Here is an 18,311-nt window from a genome sequence, read left to right on the forward strand (position 1 = left end):
GTGCAAAACACCATGCTGAATGAGATAAGTTGATGGCAATGTTTTTTTACTGAACGAAAGTGGCCCTATGGTGATTTAAAGCAGGGAAATTAGTACAAATGAGATTTTCCTTACTTTGCTCAGTATCTGCCTCAGGGCCTTAAAATCCAACCTTATGCTTTCAGGTTAAATCATAGAATAACTCTATTGAAATACAAGCAGTTCATGAAAGAGATAGTGCCAATCATTGATCTCTTACCTTGAAATTGTTTTTCTTATTAGACATACAGTAATTTTAGCAGAAGCTGATAGGACAAAACTGAAAATTATGGATGACAGGAGACCACTTACTATGAAAAGCAGCTACTATAAAAGGTAAGCTCTATGAAATGAGTAATTTTTTTCACTGGTGTGAACAAACAGTGACTGGCATACAATTTGCCCTCAATACATATTTGTTGAATTCATGAGGGAAAAAGGACAGGAAAGGCACCACAGCAGAACCCTGAGGAATAAGGATACGGCTTAGAAGTACTGGGATTTGGAAATAGAGGGTGCTGAAGAGGCACAGAAAAGGGAGATGAAGGAATGTTTCAGAAAAAAAGAACCACTTATTTTCATAAGTTCACCTTTACTGATAATCCAAAATAATTACTATACTCTGTGGTAGTCTACTCCACCATGGCCCCCACTAAGCTCACCTCTGAAAATTCATGTGCTCCTGTGGCCCCCTCCCACTTTGAATAGGGCTAGTCTGTGTAAACAACAGTATATTCCAGAAATGATGGTATGTCTCTTCTAAGGCCAGGTCATAAAAGGCATTTTGGTTTCAGCCTTGCCTCTGCTGGATAATTCACTTGAGCGGAAGCACTCCAGTGTCACTGATGCAGGACAGACGAGCCCCAAAGTGGGACCAAGCCTGCCAGAATTCTTGGCTTCACGCAGGAAAGAATTCAAGGGCAAGCTGCTGGCGGTTAGAAGAAAACAGCTTTACTAAAGCAGCAGTGTTACAGTTCTAGACAGTGTTATAGCTCCATGACTGTTCCTGCAGAGTTACCCTATAGGCAGAGAGCAACAGCTCAGGGCAGTTCTGCAGATTATGCAGTTCTGGGGATTATGTAGAAATTTCTAGGAAAAGGGTAATAACTACTGGGTTGCAGGTCATTGCCATAGAAAGAGGCTGTAACTGCCATGGCAATGGTGGACATGTCTTATGGGAAGCTGCTTCTGTCTTGTCCCTGTTTTAACTAGCCCTCAGATTGGTCTGGTGTCCAAGTTCCACCTCCAGAGCCAACTCCCTCCTACCTCATCATCAATACTCTTAGCAGCCCTGTGGAAAGAATGGAGGCGCCTCCTGCCCACAGCAAGCACCAACTTCCCATGCGTGTGAAGGAGATGCCCAGAAAGTCATCGTCTGGCTCCAGTCAAGCCTTCAGGTGACATCTGAATGACATTTTGAATACAACCTCATGAGAGACCCTGAGCCAGGAAAACCCAGCTAACCTGTTCCTGAATTTCTGATCTACAGAAGTATTGTGAGATGAGGTTTATTGTTTTAAACTGCTACATTTTGGAGTTATTTGTTCTGCAACAATAGAAAATGAATGCAGCTCAAATTAAACTTAGCTACTTGGTGGCCACTTTCATTTTAATATCAGTGTAGTTATCTGTCCAGAAGGCACACCCAGGGACAGCTACTGTATACTTCCAAAACAGCCCCAAGTATGTAGCTTTAGCAATATTCCTTCCTCATTCTTACGTTGGCTTACTCTTTGACAATCAGGTGACTGAAATTGTTCTCATGAACGATTACTTAAGAATGCATTCCTTTCTTGAATCTGGGGTGAATCGTTGAGGCCAGAGAACTGTAGTCTTCAAGCTCAATACTTTTAAAGGGCTGTCGAATCTCCTCAAGGTAGAGTAGAGACTTTGTGTCTTTAATTTCAGACATCCTTCCTTGAGAAAGTAGATGCTACTTCATCAGGGCATTTGAGACTATTAGATCTATCCTGTCAGCTTACCACAAAAGAAATGTAATCTACTGTAACCCTCTAGTTTCTTATTAGGTTTTAATAACTTAAAAATATTATATTATATTTACTTACAAGATTGCAGGAAGAAAGAAAGGTAAATGGAAGCACACAGTGATTTCTTTCAAAAAACACTGAGAAAAAAATGAAATGCTCCACTGGGTGCTTCGGTAATTAACTTTATACCCTAATGGACTCTTATAAGATAAGAAAATACGTTTCTGAAGGTTATATGTAAAAGCTAGCTACTGTAGAAACAAAATTGCATTTTGTTGGGAACCTCCATAGATTTACAATGTTCCTGCTCAAACAAACAAACAAAACAAACAACAACAACAAAAAACAGAAAAATATATTGGAAACATTAAACTTCAAGAAACCTTAAAGGTCAGGGTCTCTAACCACATGTCAGAAGCTTTAATTCTCAATATGTATTATTTCTCAGAAGAACATAAGACATGTTAAAAAAGAAATATACCTATACCAGGTAAGTCTCATTACATAGGATAAGTATTTATCATTATAAGCTAAATGTGAAATTTTCCTTGATAAATTTTTAATGTTTTGAACCAGTGAAAAAATGTTTTTCATAAATGAAAAATAAAGTCATAAGACTATGAAAAATACCACAATTTTTAACAGCTATGAATTTTCTTTAAGTAAAAAAAAAAAAAATTAAGCAATACATGTGATTCTTTATTATAAAAGAGATTGTAATGTTTTAGTTTACAGGTTATGTTTTAATAAATATGTTAAATATACATGCCAAATATATATGACTTCATTTTCATCAAGGAATCTATTTACGCTAAACTATACTGTAAATTGATTTCATAGCTAACGTCTGCAAACCAACTAGTATCCACTTCAAGAAAGGACAAATAACAAATGCTCGAACAAGGATCTTATAAATACAGTAATATTTGACACTAACAACTTATTTTACATAGTTGCTAAATAATAATTAAAACCAACACTATTTGAAAGTAAATGAAAACTGCCTAATTTCCACAACTGTTACAAAGTATAAACAAAGATTATTCAACCTTTGTTTATTGCTATATTAACAAATTATACCATCTTTCATTATAAGTATAAAGAGATGCCTTAACTATATATTTTTAAAATTTGCCTTCCTCACCTTTGGTATTATTCTGTTATGAAGACGTTTTCAGTCTAAAATACAGGTTATAACAAATGGAGGATAGTTATATAGATAGATCTTCCAGGGACAAAACAATGGCCTATTCTTATCTTGACAATGTTTACCAATAGTGATTCATTCAATAGGTTTCAATCCAGTGCATTTCAGAAAACGTAAGTCATCAGCTGGTTTCTGCTGTCAAATCCTGTTATTATTGCAGACAAGTACACAAACAATCATGAAACCAAAGTTTCCAGGTGAGTGTGCTTGCATTTTTAAATTTTCCATCTTTTCAGAAAAGTCAGTTAAGAGTATTGTTTTATAAACTCTTTAAAAAATATATAATTTTTATGGGATAATTTTCTTCTGTATAGTTTTAATGACTCCTGAAGAAAGGATTACAAGAATGTTGAACAATTAAAAGCCCCATTACAATTAATAATTTTCAGTATTCATTACAGAACTCTCAATCTAATATCTCTAATATAATGTTTTTCCGAAATATCAAGTGGTATCTTTGTTAATGTGCTTACCATATACAGGATGTGGGAAAATTTTAAATACAATGTTTACAGATAACTGATACTTAGTCATACCATTCTTAACACGTTTCCTCTTGCTCTATATATGTAAGTATAGTGTTAATAATTATTTTGTTGACTAGTTTGACACTCTGATATTCAAAACTCAACGTATCTGACTTATGTAATGGAAGACTGCATGTGCAAATACTTCCAGAGACACTAATGATTATCTTTAAACCATTACTCATTAAATTTCATGTAATCAATAGGCTTTATCAATGCATACAATCTGCATGTGTACTTAAAATTTCAAAATTTAATATTGTATTTTGCATATCACATGATTCACACATGAATGAGTACATGTGGCACAGTTAATTTGATAACAGAATATAAAATTATATAATTATATGTATTTTATATATATGTGTTTGTGTGTGTGTGTGTATATATATATATTCCTTAATATTTTTCATTTCCTTAGAGTCATGTACAGCTTTAAGTGACCACAAAGAAAACAATATTTTTCTCTTCTTCAAAGTGGCCCATGTCCTTTCAAAAATTTAATATGCTTGAGATGATTCCCAGGCTGAAATTCTGTTTTTCTGTGATGTTCCAGATCTATATAACCTTTAAAAATGCAAAGACTTCTCCTATTTTAAATTAAAATTAAGAAATAAAAGTCATTTACATTAACATTGAAAATAAAATACCTAGGGATAAACTTAGTAAAAGAAGCACAAGACTTATCCAGGAAAAACTACAAAACATCATTGAAAAAAGTGAAAAAAATGTATAAATAGGTGAAAAAAAATCCTTTGTTTATGAATCAGATGATTTACTACTGCTAAGATAGCGATACTTCCCACATTGATCTGCATACATATTCAACACAATCCTAGTCAAAATCTCAGCTGGCTCCTTCACTGAAATTGATAATCTGATCCTAAAATTTATATGGAAATATAAGGACCCCAGAATAGCCAACATTTTGAAAGCAAAGAACAAAGACGGAGTATTCACATTTCCTGATTTTAAAACTTACAACAAAGGATGTAATAATCAAGACAACATAGTACAGGCATAATAATAAACAAATTAGTGGCGTGGACTAGAGAGTCCAGAAATAAACACCTACCCATATGCAAAATAATGAAGTTAGACACCTACCTCATACTGTATACAAAACTTAACTCAAAAAGTATCCAAGACACAATGCAACAACTAAAACTTAAAAACTCTTAGAAGAAAACAGGAGTAAATGTTTATGACCTTGTGTCAGGCAGTGTTTTTTAGATATGACACCAAAAGCAGAAGCAACAACAACAACAAAATAAATTGCACTTCATCAATATGAAATAATTTTGTGGTTCAAGACACACCACCAAGACTGTTAAAAGACAACCCACAGGACAGGCAAAAATATTTTTAAGTCATTATTATCTCTATTAAGGAACTTGTATCCAGAATATATTTTTCAAAGACTGTTAAAATTCAACAGTTAAAAGACTAATAATTCAATTACAAATCATTCAATTACAAATGAGCTAATAAACTGAATAGACATTTCCCAAAGAAGATATACAAATGGTCAATAGTGCATGAAAATATACCTAACATTATTAGCTATCGGGGAAATCTAAATCAAAACCAGAGCACCAACCAGGACTATTATAATAAAAAATAAAGACAATAGCAAGTGTTGATGAAGGAATTCTTTGCATTGATGTGGCAATGTAAAATGGTACTGTAGTTTTGGAAAATTTGACAATTCCTTAGAAAGCTAAACACAGGGTTTCGATATGACCTAGCAATTCCACTTCTAGGTATATATCAAAGATCGTTAAACACATATGTTCCCACAAAAATTTGTGTATAAATGTTCATAACAGCATTATTCATAATACCCCTGAAAACCAGGAACAACCCAAATGTCCATTAACTGATGAAAGGATAAACAAATGTGGTGTATCTATATTACTTAGCAATAAAAAGGAATAATGTATTGACACCTACTACAAAATGGATGGACCTTGAAAACATTACACTAAGAAATGAATGAAGCTAATCACAAAATACTACATATTGCATGTTTTTATTTTATGTATAATATCCAGAATAGGCAAATCCATTGAATTCCAGGAGCTAGGGAGGAAAGAAATAGAGAATGTCCACTAAAGGGTATGGGATTTCTTGGATGATGATGAAAATGATATAAAATTAGATATTGGTGATGGATGTACAACGCTGTGCATATACAAAGAACCACTGAATTGCATACTTTGAAAGAGATCATTTTTGGCATGTAAGTTCTCTCTATAAAGCTGTTATTTTAAAAATGTGGAGACTATTTAAGTTGATATTTTCAACTGGTTTTAAGACTCAGTCCTCTATTACTGTATAAGACGCAGTCCTCTATTACTGTACAAAAACATACTGCATGTCCATTTTGTTCAAGGCACAAAGTTCAATGTGAGAATTTAACAAGACCAAGACATGGTTCTTGCCCTCCAGACACAATGTAGATGAGGAGAGAGAAAAACAAAGGCCAATCGAGGCTCCCTTAGAGAAGGATGAGGAAATGGAACTGCTAGAAGAGCACACAGCAGAACCACGAAGTCGAGGTTCATGGAAGTGCAGACAGCAGTCTGGAGGTTGTGCAGGAGACAAGGCACAGAAGAGGAGCTCAACAGCACATCAGGCAAAAAACAAAATTACTAAGATATAGTCTCAAGAAGCCTTGACAAACTGGAGGAACTAAAAGTATTAAGAATAGCAGGAAGGTAGATAAAAGCAATGGATGGAGAAGCAAGAAACAGTCCAGGAAAGAGGGTACATGTGAGATCATGAAGGGCCTTGTGAGCCACTGAGAGGAGTTTGGATGCCATCCTGAAGGTAGTGGGGATCTTCCATGGGGATATAGCCAGGACAACGATGATGAGACACGTTTTAGAATCTCTGGACTGTAGGGTAGAAAGAAGACTGGAGGAGTCCAAAACTAGAGAGAAGTCAGTCACGCTGAGGCTGCTGCAGAATTCCAGACGAAAGATGACGACAGGAATCTGAGGAATGGCAGTGGCCATGGGAAAAATGTGAGGATTCTGTCAGCTGCTTCTTCAAGGACCATCTAAATTTATTAGATACAGATTATCAGGTACAAAGGTACATACAAGAAAGATTCCTGGAGCTAAGAGCTACTTGAGGTCATAGCATTCTAATCACTAAATACTTCGCTAGTGCTAAGGAATTCAGTTATGGGCTGAATTGTGTACCTCCCAGAATTCATACGTTGAAGTCTTGGCCCTCAGTATCTCAGAATATGACTGTTTTTGGAGATAGAATCTTTAAAGAGGTAATTAAAGTAAAATAAGATTACTAGGGTGGGACATTATCCAATATAACTGATGTTTTTACAAGAAGATAGAATTAGGACACAGGCATGAATAGAGGGAAGGCCACGTAATGGCACAAGGAGAAAACCATTTATAAGTCAAGGAGTGAGGCCTCGGAGAAAAACAACTATGCCAACATCTTGGACTTCTGGCCTCCAGAACTATGAGAAAATAAATTTCTGTTATTTAAGCCACCCAGTCTGTGGTACTTTGTTGTGGCAACCTTAGAAAACTAATATAGGCTCTAAAGGGTCAGCATTCGTATTAATAAAGTATAGTCAAAAAATGCCTCATTTGTCAGCTAATAAACGTGGGTTTGTACTAGGGGCTGTACATACAGAAAGGAATAGTTTCTTCTTTCATAGAGTCACAGTCCATGGGACAGAAAGTCAATTAATCAGTAATGATCACAAAAATTACAAGTGATGTTAAAAAGTCATGCAAAGGATACTAGGAGAACATAGAGCTGGGGCACTTCAGCATCAGCACAGGGTAAAAAGTTTCTCAGAGGAGGTAAGACTGCTTTGAAAGATAAAATGGAACTGGAGAAGACAAAGAAAGGCATTTCAGTTGGATGAATCCTATAAGCAAACACACATTGTAATCACTGTAAGCAATACGGCATGATTAGAACACGGTGTGTATGACTACAAGACAGCCAGTGGCCATATAATGAGGGTTTGTAAGCAGCACCAAGTTTGCAGACTTTATTCTTTAAAGCTGTGGTGAGTGATTAATGGACTTTTGGGCAAATATATGACATGATAGTATTATTTTTTTAATTTTTGAGAGTTCACTGTGGTGACAGATTAGAGGGAGGATGGCAGAGAAGCAAGAATACGGATTAGAGAAATACTGCCATAATGTCAGGCAAAACAAGACCTTGCAGACTGTGTCTAAGCGGTGGTGATGAAGAAGATAGGATAGATTTGAGATACAGTAAAGACAACAGAGATCATGGTAGAGTAAGGGCAAAAGATGCATGAAAAGATGGGATGTAGTTTTCTGATTTGACATTCATCTTTAGCGTTTCACTTCCTTCCACTGCATATATAAATCCAATACAGCAGCCTACATGGACATCCATGCATGATCTTGTCCCTGTCTAACTCCCAGGCAATGCGCAACCATCATTTAGCAATCCTCCTTAGTCCTTTTAGTGTTCTTCCATGGATTTTTACAGTACATGATTATGTATTTGTTTGATTTTATTTTTATTTTAAACAGTGGGTTTTCCTCTTACTGGCCACCCAATCTGGGAAGTGAGGAGCACCTCTGCCCGGAAGCTGTGCCACCTTCCAAGTGTGAAGTGATAGCCTTGTGTGTGATCTTTTCTGTCTTCCCCAAGTTTGCATTTTCGACATTAAAGTTTACTTTTTAGTTAAAAAATATATATAAAATAAAAAGTGGGTTTTAAATTTTAGGTTATATTCCTAAGAATTACTTAAGGGTTTACTTAAAATGCATATTTCTCATTCTTAGAGATTACAACTCAATAGGTCTGAGAAAGAACCCTATGTTGGCATATTTTAAAGAATCCCTCCTTCCTCTAGTGATTCTGACACATGCAATTAGTGAACTGTACTTTGCTAAGCCACTAATTAAAAGTTTATTTTCCTCAGGAAAGTAGACGTCAGGTCTGATTTTCCTCCACTGTGTTCCAGATCCTAACATCATGACTAGACCTAATAGGCATCAATAAATATTTTTGAATGAATGAAGAAAGACTAAAATACCATGTCAATACGTATGGTACCCTTCACTGAAAAGGGGCGTACAAGGGAATGACTGGTTTTGAAAGGCTGATCATGACTTAGTTCATGGGCTTCTGAGTCAAGTTTGCCTAGAGGTAAAGATTTCAAAGGCACAGTTATATGCAAGGCAATTGAGGTCATGAATATTTATAAGAGAGCTCTCTCCCACAGACATGAAGTACAAAGAGAAGATGGCACAAATGGACCACTAGAAACAGTCAATTTAAGAAGCACACTCAGGAAGACCAGCGGAAAATGATGTAAAAACATGATTAAATGGTAACTAGGGAAGAGTCTAGTACACAGTCCAAGAGGTCAAACAAATAGTTAATTTCAGGAATGATGAAGTACTTGGTAATGTAAGAAGACAGTCAAATTTCATAACCATAGGATGTGAAAATTTAGGGGCCCTGTTTACCCTCATGAGATAACTTTTCTGTGAAGTCTTCTGTTATCGACTTTGCCCCAGACAGGTGGATATATTCCTTCTCTGTGTTTCAACCTCCTCTAAGATATACTTTTATTGCAACACTTTGGCATTATATGGTGATTATCTGTTGATGTGTTTATTTCCCCACCAGAATGAGAGCACATTAATCTCAAGGACCAAATATTTTTATACCCAACCCCTATATTAAGACCTAGGACTTAGTAGGAGTTCCATGTTTGATAAATATATAACTTGATTAGTAAACAGAACATGTGATAAACTTGTCTATGACTAGAAATTTATAACTTCTCTCTATTTAGTGTTTGAGTAGGCCTGGCTTTAGGCAGCAGGCAGATGGGAGTACTAAACTTATCATTTCCTAAATCTGTGTGGTCTCTAGATTATGTCATCCATAACTTCAGAGAAGCTAATTTTGAGGAGACTAAGTACCCTGATGCATACCTCACAAGGATGTTTGGAAGACCTAACAAATTAATATTTTGAAAGTATTGTTTTTTGTTTTGTTTTGTTTTTGAGACGGAGTCTCACTCTGTCGCCCAGGCTGGGTGGCATGATCTCAGCTCACTGCAATCTCCGCCTCCCGGGTTCAAATGATTCTTCTGCCTCAGCCTCCCGAGTAGCTGGGACTACAGGCGCACACTACCATGCCCAGCTAATTTTTGTATTTTTAGTAGAGACGGGGTTTCACTATATTGGTCAGGCTGGTCTCGAACTCCTGACCTTGTGATCCGCCTGCCTTGGCCTCCCAAAGTGCTGGGATTACAAGCGTGAGCCAACATGCCTGGCCTTCAAAGTATTTTATGAACAGATGATGTAAAAGATAGAAACTGCAGGTTCCTTTATTAGAACTGAGAGGAGCACTGGAGAAACCCTCTATCCATCATTAAATATAGTTGGTCCGTCCAAAAATTATATCAGGAGCAAAAAGTCAAAAGTTACCTTCTCTGGATTTCATCCAGATCTGCTATTCCTTGCTTTTATCTTCCAACAATCTTAGCTCTTAATAGTAGTTTCTGGTAATTGTTACATGAAGTGCCCCATCTTTCACTCCAGTTCTATGCAGAAAAAGCCATGTACAAGAGTGCCTTCTCCCCTTAAGTCCGAGTCCACGGATGGTGGCACCTTAAGTGTGCATGTTGGCGTATGTATTGTGGATGAGGTGGTTTGAGGGAAGGGTGGAGGAAGTCAGACTTGTGATATTTTGGGTAAATGGGATGTAGTAACTTTATTATAAGGCTTCACCTCAACACAGAGCATATGCAAATATGCAGGGCACATATGGTATTTTTGCAAGAGTATTGAAGTAGAATAATCTTCTCCCTTAAATCTTAACTCATAATTATAATTTGGATATCACAGAGTGACCATTTTTAATTAGAAGCCACTGAGTTATATTTTTGTTACTACGTTCATGATAAGATTATAGATGGCCAAATTTAGAGTTTCAAATAATTTCCTTCAATAAAATATTTTCACGTAGGATTACTTCATCTGAATGTTTACCATAAAAACTACTATTTTAACTATTTTAATGTTATATTTTTGTGACTAGTATTTAAAAGTATTATAGTATTCATGTTTTTGAACTTAAAAGTCAGCTAAATTTTAAAATATGACTTAAATGTTATACATAAATAATTACATTGAATCTATATGGTCAGTACTTCATGATAACTAAATCTAATTAAATTGATCCTTCATTGCTAATAAGTAGAAGTTAATAATACTAAAATCAGTTCAGAACTAGTACTCTCTAATGTCTATGCTGCGAATTTTGAGACTATTTCATTTAATTATGTAAATTTCTTTTTTCCGTGTACTAATTTGATTCGTGTATGCAGAAACTAAGATAATTCATTGTAAATTATTCTGTGATATTTTGAACAATATAGGAGATGTTCTGTTCAGTGCAAAACACTTTTCCATTTCAGTGTTAGCCCATATGACTCAACGTGTATTTAATGCAATCTATAGAAGGTTACAGGAACACATGTCTTCAGAATGTTAAAGATAGACAAAGAGTTTTGGAATGAATATTTTCAGTGGCAAGTTATATTAGTAAACAAACAAAACATAAAGATGATAATAATAGTAATAATATTTACTGAGGACATACTATGTGTCAGATTGTTCTAATCACTTAACATTTAATGCTTATAGCAACCCCATGAGTTAAGTATTTTCCTCCTATTTTGTTTAAAGAAATATAGAACAGTGGTTGATATGCATCACATCACACAGCTAGTAAATGATGTCTAATAGATTCAAGTCCAGGGTGACTGAATCACATTTTACTGCCCCTCCTCAATGCTCCCAGGGCAGTGCATGACCCATAATAGATAGCCAAAATGTTTTGAAAACCAACTCTATCAGGAACATCCCATCCAGAAAAGGGAGCAGAGGAGATAGGAGACAGTGAAGTCAACATAAGGCATTTAAAATAATAGTCCAAGTGAAGGGAATATGGCCCTACACAGGAGAGGCCTTAGACAGGAGCAGAGAATGAATGAGTCAGGCCAGGCGATCAGTTCACTGAGAATAGAAAAGAAAGAGCTCAAAACGGATTTAGAAAGAAGAAGCAAAATAATTTGGTAGTAATTTATTTAAAGGATTTATTCTCACAGGACAACTTGGAATAAGGTAAATGTTTGTTTCATGGTGTGAGAATGCTACATCTTAGTGATTCATTTTCCCTCATAATCATTACAGTAAGATACACACTCCAGCTAGGATTATTCTAGTCATGTCATTCTATGTGAGACATCATAATCATTTTTATATGAATTTAGCATATTTTATTCAAAGTAACCCTAAATGGAACTCTTCCTACAAAGTAAATCAAGGGGTCTCTTGGATGCAAGACACCTGGCACAGTTGGTATTGGGATACCATCGTGAAATTAGTCGTACCAAGTAAAAATCTGAATCCTGAGTTTTGAGTCTTCCAGTTCTGTTTTCCTACCTGGGTCACAGAATACTATTAACCAGTCTTATACAATTAACAAGGGATTTGAAGATTCACCTTTGGGAAATTTTAGATTTAGCAACATAAAAGATCAAAATGTTGTAATATTAGGTAATTTTTCAATGAAGCTCGCTGTCAACATCCAAGTGCAAAGAGTTTTAAATCAGCGTTTTAGTGCACCTTACATATAAATGGAAGTCCAAAGATCATTGGGCATTTGAAGAAATATTTTGCCATGCAAAATCAACATTAAACAAATAGAGAGAAAAGTAATTTGGGGAAAATCGAGTCTTTTTCCCCAATGCATGGAGAGGGAGGTATCTAAAGTTATTTATAACTTCAGAGATTGTTAAAAAATAGATGCATGAAAATAGGAAGTTTCTATAAAAAATTCAGAAAGCATGAGAGAATAAATTAACTATAATTATTATGTTTAATAATATATCTATGATACATTACCATTCATTATTGTTCATAATAAATTATAATTCTGGATAATAATTATAATTCTGATTGAAATCTCAGAAATGAAGACTCAATAGAATAATTTGAAGGTAAAGTTGAGATAATCTCCCAGAAATTTAAGCAAAAAGACATAGAGAAAAAAATAACGCAAAAAAAGTTAATTAAAGATAATTTCAGCATGCCCAATATTTATAAGAAGAATTCGTGGAAAAGCAAATAGGGAGTTGGAATTATTAAATTAAAATATCAAAATTTCTCCAGAATGAAAGTATATGAAATTCTAGATTAAAAGGTTCTACTGAGATTCTAGCACAACATATAAAAATATGTTTATATCTTATAAAATTAGTTTATATCTTGCAAAGATATCAGAATCCCGAGAACAAATAGATCATAAAATATTCTGGAGAGCAAAAAAACAAAATTTAAAAAACCACTAGTTGACGTGCTGAACCTAATAAGAAAATAAGTGAAGGAAGAGGGGGAGTTGGCTACAGGAAATAGGAGACACACCACAAAAAAGATGTGAATCCACCATAAAAAGGATGCGAAGAACGTCCTCAGAATGCCAGTCAAGGGAGATCCTAGGATGCAAGCTGTGCTCTTCACCTAGACAGGTACCAGTCTAAATTGGAGAAGCTGGAGAGACTCTCTAAGAACATAAACTTTAACATCACACACCAGGGCCTGTCATGGGTGGGGGGGGGTGGGGGAGGGATAACATTAGGAGAAATGCCTAATGTAGATGGCGAGTTGATGGGTGCAGCAAACCAACATGGCACATGTATACATATGTAACAAATCTGCACATTGTGCACATGTACCCTAGAACTTAAAGTATAATTAAAAAAAAAAAAAAAGGAAAAGAAAAGAACATAAACTTGTTAACTATCCAAACGTCCTCTGGTAGAAAGTTTGGGAATAAATCATCCTTAAGTATGTAAAAAACAAATCTTAATTACATAAAAACTGAAACAGAAACACTACGTATTTAAACAGATAACTTTAAAAATTATGGTTACTAGCTATAAGGACAACAAAAATATTTCCAAGAAAATAAAAGTAATCAAAGCTTAACAGGTGACACAGTTATGAGCAGCATCTATATGACCATGATAATGTAAAGTATGGTGTAGCTACACTGGGAAGATGGTAGGACAGGAAGTATAAATAACAGGGGTGAAATAGGTATAAAGGAGATAATTCCTCATTTCCCATGGTGAGAAGTCAATATAAATAAACATAGCAGACAAGTAAGAAGTAGGAAGTAAGTGTGAGCAAGTTATTCAGGAGAGAAGAGTAAAACACATCAAGGACCCATTAATTTAAAATGTTGACTGTAGTTGACTTTGGGCATCTGAAACTAAGGGCAGAAGTACTGGAGGCTGCCATCTTCCAAATGAGCTTTGTGGGACCAATAGTCATTTAAAATTGTAAGTATAAATAAATTTAATAAGCATTTTAAAGAAGAGCAAGTTGAAATGAAAAGTTAAGAAACCTAACTGAAAAGGAAGACAGATAAGAGACAAAGTACAGAGAGCTAAAAATGAAATGTCAAATTTGAATGCACATAGAAAACATTGAAGTGCAGGGTAGAGGTAGAGTTTGCATAAAGTCAAATTATTAATGTAGAAACCACATAAAGCTTCTTCTACAAACCACTGAAGAAAAAAATACAAACATGGAACATATAATAGAAAATATGGAAGAAAAGAGAAGACAGAGGCTATTCAGAGAATTATAGATCCAAACAGCTGTTATAGAAAAATAAAATCAAAATTATATGGAAAGTGGGAAAGTGTTTTGTTTTTTTTTTTCTGAAGAAACATCTATGCAAATAGATTGAAAGTCAAAATCAATAGAAGGAACTGACAAAACATAAGATTATTTTGGTGGGGAATTGCAAGTTAAAGAAAAGCCCAAAAAAATTCAAGCAAGGATCCCCCGCCCCTAATAAAATCATCTAGTAAAAATCTTTTAAAAAGATAGTCTCAAGTTTTGATGCAGCCTTCTCATTATCTTTTATTTCTAAATGATCCTGATTGCACTTTTGACCTGACTTACTGAAAAGTTATTATTTAATTTCTAAGTGGTTGTATTTTACATTTATACTTCTATTTATTTAGAGTTATTCTGTCACAATACAAATGCAGAATAAAAAGAAGCATAATACTTTTTAGGAGAAACTCTTATGATCACATAATTAATAATCTGACAAGGTTTATTTTATGTTTGAGGACTAGAAGGAAACTGTCAGATATACAATCATTCAGAAAATATAACATTTAAGGACACTTTATTGGGAAAAATTACCTGAATATGTAATGCAATCTACTAAAAATTCAACAAACTTGAAAAGTCCAATAAAGGAGTCATAATGTAAAATAAATGACTGTGATTGCTGAAACATGTGAGAAACCTACAAAAATATGAGTAAAGTTAGTTATAAAACAGGATTCTATTATCGAAAATAGTTATGAAGAATATACAATGTACATGTAAGAATATAATAACAATAATCTAGATCCTAACGCCCAGGTCTCAGTGAAAATATAACTTGCATGTTGTTTTATGGCCAACAAAGCAAACAGCAAGAAAAAAAAAAAACTGTTAGAAAAATGACAAATTGACAAGTTTCAGAGTTCAGTGATAATGTTTTTGTTTTCATTCTTTGTTTTTTGTTTGTTTGTTTGTTTGTTTTGATTTGTTTTGTTTTGTTTCCAAGACACAGTCTCCCTCTGTCCCCAGGCTAGAGTGCAGTGGAGTGATCTCGGTTCACTGCAACCTCTGCCTCCCGGGTTCAAGCAATCCTCCTGCCTCAGCCCCACAAGCAGCTGGGACTACAGGCGCCAGCCACCACCCCCGGCTAATTTTTGCATTTTTAGTAGAGATGAGGTTTCACCATGTTGGCAAAGATGGTCTCCATCTCTTGCCCTCATGATCCGCCCGCCTTGACCTCCCAAAGTGATGGGATTACAGGCATGAGCCACTGCACCTGGCCAAAAATGTATTTTTTTAAATGAATCATAAAAAAATTCTTAATAGATTAAACTTTTTAAAAAAAAAAAAAAAAAACTTTGTTTAGGCCACATTTTCTGATAACTTTGTAGTAAAACTAGAAATAAATTAGATTATAAGCATAAAATGCAACCACTTAGAAATTAAACAATAATTCTTCTCAATAAGTCAGGTCAAAAGTGCAATTAGGACCATTTAGAAATAAAGATAATGAGAAAGCTGCATCAAAACTTAAGTGTTACACACAAATCTGTACTTAAAAATTTGTATCATTCAAATGTTTTATTTTAAAATAGGAAATAATAAAAATAAATGAACTTAGTATTAATTATAGAGGGAAGGCACAGATAATACATAAAACTATAAGAAATAGAGGGAAGAATTAATTTAAAAAAAGACTTAGAAACAGAATAATGGTAAATTAATTAAAAACAAAATCCAAGAACAGTTTCTATGGAATAGCCAGTTAAAATTACAGATAGCTGGCAAGTCTAATTGAGGGAGGAAAAAAAAGAGAGGAAAAAACTTAAATACGCAGCCTTGACTCTGAGATACAGATGTAATGATAAATACAAAAAAGGAAAATAATAAGAAAATATCATATTTATGAAATTAAGTAATAATATAACATAATATAACATTGATGTATTGCTTTTTAAACATCCCTGGTCTCCCACGCCTTGAAAATACCATCTGTGACATAGTCATATTCTTTAACTCCTGTGTTCTTATTCTTTCTTGACCATACCTTTAGAAGCAATGTTTTATGTCCCGTGTACCATCTTCCCCATGCAAAATAGCTTTTACCATCTATTCATTTTAAATGCTCACGAGAAAGGTATCGGCATTCAAATCTAATGGCCTCTTTTCTATCTACCTCTTTTTTGAAGCCCTCCATACTTGAGATCTGAACACTATCACTATTATTTCTCCTTGTCATGAATGCTGGTTCACTCTTCTTGTTGATAGCTCCCCTATGACTGCCCATGGTTTTATCCTTAATATTTTTTGACTTGTCTTTGTCAGAGGTCCCAGCTATTCCCTGGCCTTGAGCATCATTGCTATACTTCAATCCTGATCTTGTTACTTATGAACTAGAACATTTCCAATGGCCTGTGGACCAAGCGCTGTGAGATAGAACTAAAGATGAGATATAAAGCTCATCATGTCTACAAACGGATTCACCATTTGGCCGAAACATTTTCTTCTTGATCTCTCTAATTTTTTCAACTCAGTTTTATGCCCTATATTGGCAACCATATGTAATTTTTTTTTAATCCATCCATGTTTTTTTCCGGCCTTGCTGGAACCATTCATCATAATGCCATTCCTTGACTACCACAAAGGAAACTTAACTAGGCTTTCTTTCTCTTCTAATCCATCTTGCACATAGAAATCAGGGCCAGATATAATACTCTTAACATTCTCTTTGTTTGCTTGTTTACTTCTCTAATGAAAATTTACAACTTCTCACAGTTTACAAAGCAAAATAAACATTAGTAGTCTGACTTTATGCCCTCACTCTTTCCCAATCTACCTTTTGAGCATCACACAAAATGCCCATACGAAAATTATATGCTTCACTCAATTTTTGTATTCATCTTCTCTTATGTATGTCTCTATTAACTCTTGTTTTGCCCCTGCTTTGAAGACCATTCTTCCATTCCTAGCTGTCAAAACACTACTATTCCTTCAATAATTATTCAAATGCCTCTTCCATTAATTTGTACCTGATCACTTGAATCATAAGTGGCCCATCCCTCCTCTCACATCATGCAATTTTGTTGATATCATTTGTATGATAATTTCATTATGCTCCTATATTATAATGAACTCTTCTATTAGCTTTTTTTTTTTTTTTTTTTTTTTTTTTTTTGAGACGGAGTCTCGCTCTGTCGCCCAGGCTGGAGTGCAGTGGCCGGATCTCAGCTCACTGCAAGCTCCGCCTCCCGGGTTCACGCCATTCTCCTGCCTCAGTCTCCCGAGTAGCTGGGACTACAGGCGCCCGCCACCTCGCCCGGCTAGTTTTTTGTATTTTTTAGTAGAGACGGGGTTTCACCGGGTTAGCCAGGATGGTCTCGATCTCCTGACCTCGTGATCCACCCGTCTCGGCCTCCCAAAGTGCTGGGATTACAGGCTTGAGCCACCGCGCCCAGCCTCTTCTATTAGTTTTAAACCTCCTTTAAGTCATGGACAGTGCCTCATATGTCCCTTAAATATGTCTTACACTTTGGCTCCATATTATTTTACTTAAGTTAGCATTGCACAAAAAAGGTGCTAATATTTTAATGTACAATCTTGAGATAATATAATCCAACTTTCAATTTTTGTAAGTATTAGGAAATAGCATAAATGTAATAAAGCAAGTATGTGCTATCATTCTTTGGGCACTTTTGAGAATTATACAATACAAGCTAATACTCCAAAATCCATTTCTATATACTTTCTCTTCATTATATAAACTTTCCAGGATTCAATATCCAGTTAACCTCACTCTGAAATATAAAACAGAATGTATAATGGCAAAATTCCTAAGTACTTACTATGTGTTATTTGTTGGCCAAAGCATTTTAGCTAATTACATTTATTT

General features: G+C 34.9%; 1 protein-coding gene across 1 annotated transcript in view; it reads right to left on the reverse strand.

Annotated features, from left to right (window-relative positions):
• Positions 1-18,311, reverse strand: part of GRM8 (glutamate metabotropic receptor 8) — an 801,552-nt gene that overhangs the window by 101,436 nt on the left and 681,805 nt on the right. The window lies entirely within an intron of this gene.

This window comes from Chlorocebus sabaeus, chromosome 21, assembly GCF_047675955.1.
Source record: "Chlorocebus sabaeus isolate Y175 chromosome 21, mChlSab1.0.hap1, whole genome shotgun sequence".
Lineage (NCBI taxonomy): Eukaryota > Metazoa > Chordata > Mammalia > Primates > Cercopithecidae > Chlorocebus > Chlorocebus sabaeus.